This window comes from Cynocephalus volans, chromosome X, assembly GCF_027409185.1.
Source record: "Cynocephalus volans isolate mCynVol1 chromosome X, mCynVol1.pri, whole genome shotgun sequence".
In the NCBI taxonomy this organism is placed as follows: domain Eukaryota; kingdom Metazoa; phylum Chordata; class Mammalia; order Dermoptera; family Cynocephalidae; genus Cynocephalus; species Cynocephalus volans.
This window is the reverse complement of record NC_084478.1, coordinates 133,593,438-133,599,063: the sequence shown is the minus strand read 5'-3', so window position 1 is coordinate 133,599,063 and position 5,626 is coordinate 133,593,438. Positions and strand designations below refer to the sequence as shown.

The following is a 5,626-nucleotide window of genomic DNA, read 5'->3' as shown; positions in this document are numbered from 1 at the left end:
ACATGAAGTAATTCTTTGCCATATGAAACTGATAAATATTGTGACTAAGGAAAAGAAGATACTACAGCTATAGGGGTATCATTCAAAGCTATTTGATTTCTTGGCAAAACAAGTACGAGTCACTTCATTGCCAAGAAGCTTATAAAACCAGGCATAATATTGACAAAATGACTTAGAGAAAGCAGAATGAGCTATTGGCAAAATTCTTGTAACAAATGACATCACTGGACATCCATAATATCTATGGTACACAATATATAAGGGCAATTACTATCACATGTGAATAATGCCAGTGGATATTTTACTTTAGAGTCAGACAAAACCACTAATGTGCAGCCTCTTGGCATAGGAGCGGTGCGTACACACACAGAGAGGAAAAGTGCCCATAACATTTTTGTTTTTTGACCCTGAAATCCCATGCTATAAGATGAAAGGTCTTTTTAAAAATTAAACTTGTTATTTTGAGATAATGGCAGACTTGCATGCAGTTGTAAGAAATAATGCAGAGAGAAACCATGTACAAGTTTCCCCAATGATATGATCTTGCAAAACCATGCTACAGTATCACAACCAGGATATTGACATTGATACAGTCAAGACACAGAACAGTTCAATCACCACAAGGATCCCCCATATTGCCCATTTATAGCTATATCCCCTCTACCCCCATCTCCACCACACCCTCCTTAACTCCTGGCAACCACTAATCTGTTCTCCGTTTTTATAATTTTGTCATTTCAAGCATATTATATATTTAGAATCATATAGTAGGTAGCCTTTGGGCATTGCCCTTTTTTTCACTCAGTATAATTCTTTGTAGATCCACCCAAGATGTTGTATGTATCGATAATTTGATCCACCCACCTGGTTCTTCCACCCCCCTGCCAGGGGTCCCAGCAGCTCAGGCAGCGGGAGGAGCAGCAGCAGCCAGGTAGAACCAGCTTGGTGAAGGCTCTTGGTATCCAGCACGTGCCCTCCCCACTACCAAGATGCCCAAGAGGAAAGTCAACTCAGCCGAAGGGGTGGCAAAGGAAGAGCTCAGTAGGAGATCAGCGAGGCTGACAGCTAAACCTGCTCCTGCAAAAGTAGAAATGAAGCCAAAAAAGGCAGCAGCAAAGGATAAATCTTCAGACAAGAAAGTGCAAACAAAAGGGGAAAGGGGAAGCAAAGGGAAAACAGGCCAAAGTGACTAACCAAGAAACTAAAGAAAGTTTACCAACAGAAAATGAAAAAACTAAAAACGGGGCGAGTCCAGCCTCTGATGAAGCAGGAGAAAAGAAGCCAAGTCTGGTTAATATCATATACCGAGTCTTATGGGTGGTCCCTGTCACTCTTCTGGTACAATCCAGAGGAATATTTTTATTAACTGTTTTCTAAATGCAAGGTTTTTTTTAGTAGTTATAGAAACTTTTTTAAGAGGGAAGAAATCCCACCTTGTCCCATTTTTTAAGTGTAAATGTTTTTCTTAAGAGGTGAAATAATTTGCTGGTTTATTTTTTTGGTACAACCAGAAGTAGTGGAATATTGAATTCTGGGAGGCTTTGACTGTCTTGGGTGTCAGCTTAACATTCCATTGATGGAGGGGTAGTTTTTATATCCTATAATACAAAGCATACTAAATGGAAATTTGGAGTCACAGTTGTGCATTTAATGTGTCTTGAACATTTTACATTACTTCTATTGCCATGCTGGTTTTTAGTAGAATTGTTTCTTAAAGAAGACCACTCCTTGGTCATTGCTCTCCCTGTCAGAATTGTGCGCACTCTGTGACATCTTTGGTCGTGGTAGTCCAGTTTTCCTAATAATTTTTTAAATGTGCTGTGAATGATTAAAAATTTGAGTATATGATATTAAACTGTAAATTGATGGGACTTCATAGCTTGTCAACATTGAACGATACTGACACTTGATATCCTCTTAAGGAAATTTTCCACCAAATGTGAAGCTGGAAAGTCACTAGAATAACTTTTAAAAAGAATCACGATACATGGCTTTTTAGATTTTCAGTACGTACGTTAAGAATTGCGTACAAATTGAAATGTCTGTGTATTGATCCTCAACACGACCAACAAAACCTCAATTATGAGAGAAAATAATAACTTTTTCCTTTTCACTGGTGAGCAGTGTTCTGTGATACGGATGGACCACGGTTCGTTTAACCACTCACATGTTGAAGGACAACTGGGCTGTTTCCAGTTTGGGGCTATCACAAATAAAGCTGCTGTGAACGTCTGTGTACAGGTTTTGGTGTGAACATAAGTTTTCATTTCTCTGGGATAAATGTCCATGAGTGCAACTGCTGGATTGTATAATAGTTGCATGTTTTGTTTTATAAGAAACTGTCCATCTCTTTTCCAGAATGGCTGTAACGTTTTACATTGCCACCATCAATATGGGAGGGATACCGCTTCTCCCCATAAGAAGGAAGGTTTTTAATTTAGTTAACAATCATTTTTTGTGAGTCATGAAGTAGATGGAAAGGGGCACTAAGATCAATTCTGAGGAGTATTAGCCATGAGTGCAGCCCAGAAATACTCATATGTTGCTATGCAAATAACAGAGGTTGCACCCAAATGTCAAGCCACTCGCTACTTGATTTACTAACAGTCAGCAATCAGCAATCTGCCCTCTGATCATGATTTAGTGTTGAAGATAACAATAAAATTGTGATAACGATAACATTGCGAAGATTATAATAAAATTGTGGTCCTTAAGGGTACGTCTTCCCAGTGTGCTGTACAAAGAAATGAGCAGCTAATACCAACCTCCACTTTTCCACACTAAGCGTGCCAGCTGTTGAGAGAAACTGCTCTTCCATAGGTTTTTGATACAGGGATGGGGAAAAAAGACTTCATGAAAATAATAATGCCACTAAAGATCATTTATCAGATTTTAAATGCTTTGCTCAAGGGGTGTTTTATAGCCATATATTCAGAATATTGAGGCTGCAAGTATTATTTTAGAAGTGAAATATTGCTATGTTTAATGTTAAAGATAAAATAATCCAGATTTTCTAAGACCAAACTATGGTGCAAACAGTTTTATCACATACACCACACACACACACACACACACACACACACACACACACACAGACACACACACAGACACACAATTGATTCTGTCCCAACATGTGGACAATTTTATTCATTTCTTGAAGAAATGAAGAAATATTATAGGCTATATTTAAACATCACATCCAAGTCTTTCAGCAGAGATTATAACCACACTTTCTAGAACTGAATACAATCAAAGAGGTAATTTAGGAATTCACACCCATGTATCTACCAAGTTCAACCATCCAGCCTTTCAGGCTTTGACTGTGATTTGCTTAAAGACTTTAACACCTGATGGACTGCTATAAAGTGTCATCAGGGAACTGTCATTGTAATTTCTGGGCCCATGTTTACTCCAAACACCCAAAACAATGTGATAAAGCCACTAAATACTTGAGGCAGTTCCCAGTGATCTAGGATTCCGAGTTAGGATTTTTAACTTTTTATTATGAAAAAATTCAAACATGTACAAAAGCAGAGTACATAGGATAACATATCTCTATGTATCCACTACCTAGATACAGAAGTGTAGCAAATGTCTCTGGTACCGTACATCACAGCTTCTCAGTCCACCTCTGATTTCAGCCAGAGCTGGGGTGGACAGTTCTATGCAAACCCAGACTTTCATCACCCTGACAGCATCCCACCTCGAGATCAAACATCTCTCTTTCCGCTTCTGCCCCAGGGCCTTCTCCAAAACCAGTTCACATAAAAACAGAGCCTGGAAGTGTAGGAGTATTAATGCCTTTGGGGATAACCTTCAACCAGCGGAGAACGGGAACCACTGGATGAGAGCTGCAGACTCTCATCCATCAGGAAGACAGTTCTGGGAAATATTCTGTATTCTTCTTAGGAAGTCTGGCCAAAATCAAGCCCTTGTTATCCAGTTCAGAAATCTCATAATGCACCCTTGCATTGACTTTTGCACCTTCTCTAACTCTCCCTACTACCTCACTCCTGCTTCCTGGGATAACACCCCAAATATACTAACTGCACCCAAGTATATGCCTCAGATTCTGCCCTGGGGGACCCTCAACTAAGACAAATAGTAATCAAACTTTACCATTCTTATTTCACCTATCCTGGAGTATTTTAAAGCATTTAAAGCATTTTAAGGTATTTTAAAGTTTGGAAGGAAAAAAAACAACTCAACATGAAAACTGATCTCTGACCAAGCTGTGCATCACCAAGACAGACCTACATACCCCTAAACACCATTTCTTTCCCTGATATGAAATTATTATTAAGTATATTATTTTAAATAATATTTTAATGTGATGGTGATAAAAATGTGATGGAGCTTCTTTTTAATCTACTCCTGTGGTTGTCTATGTGTGGGCAGGGTATCCATTGCATGATTTTTGAAAATCAACGATGAGAAATGCTGACCATCCAAAGACTCCCCAGGGCAGTTCACAGGAGTCTGTGAACTCCATGAAAATGAATGCTGACGTATGTATACACATGTGCATTCATTTGGGGGGGGAAAGCTTTGATTCTAAAGCAAAGTCCTTGACCAAAAAAGGGTTAAGAACCCCTGACGAATGGAGATCAGGCACTACGACCTCTGAGTACAAATGATTTTATTGTACAGAGGGAGCCCTTCTGGAACTCTTTAAATCGTTCTACACGGCTGATTATCATCCTCACCAAATTGCATGGCTAACCTCATTATGTGAATCTAACTAGAAGTGATATGATTTTAATGAAAGAATTTTCCCTCCTCAGGTTCTAGTTTATAAAGAAATGACTTTTTTCCCCACAAGGCCTAATTTATAATAAAATTTGAGGTTTTTTTTTTTTCTTCTCAAGGACTTGTTTTCAACATCTGGATTAGATGATCTGGTCCCAATTTTCTCCTCAAAGCTATCTCTCCTAGCCTCAAAGAACTTTTGGCATTTTGCCAATCAGCAGGAAAAGGATTTAGATTACAGTACGTGCTCTTTCCAGACTAGCCCTAGTTCTCCCAGATACTTCCATACACTGAACCGGGGCACTTCCAGGAATGTGAGAGATTCAGGGCCAGCGGTCAAGGAAGCAATTCCTTCCACCTGCATCTTGTCCAGCTCCTAAATTACTAACTCAGAAAGGAAGTTAAAAAGTTAAAGAGGCATACTTTCTCTAAAGAGGCTTAATTAGGTTTGCCATTTGGGTTTGTGCTTTTTTTTTTCCTTTCCTTATTAACAAAGAGCTATTTGTACATCGTAAATACAAGTAGAGGAAGAAAATTACATCTTAAAATCATTTCCACTTGAAAACCAAGACAAAAATGGTACAGGTGGCTTTTTAAAAGGAGGGAGAAAACCCCTTCACATAAGCCCTTTCCTTGAATAGGCCTCTAACTAGCCCTGCTGCAGCTGCAAGAACGCATTTAACGTTCCTGTGATTTATTACCCTGAAGAGGATATTCTCAGCCATCATCTGCAGAAGAGGCCCTAGCAGGATGTAGAATGCGAGACTAAGAACATATTGGAACAGGCTAAATTTTTCATGTGGTTTCCATTTTCTTACTGATTGTACACTGAAAGGCTTTTTTTGTTTTGTTTTTTGTTTTTTGTTTTTTTAAAAAA

At 38.8% G+C, this 5,626-nt stretch overlaps 1 pseudogene; it reads left to right on the top strand.

Annotated features, from left to right (window-relative positions):
• Positions 1-989: 989 nt before the first annotated feature.
• On the top strand, positions 990-1,377 carry LOC134368417 (non-histone chromosomal protein HMG-14-like; annotated as a pseudogene).
• Positions 1,378-5,626: the final 4,249 nt, after the last annotated feature.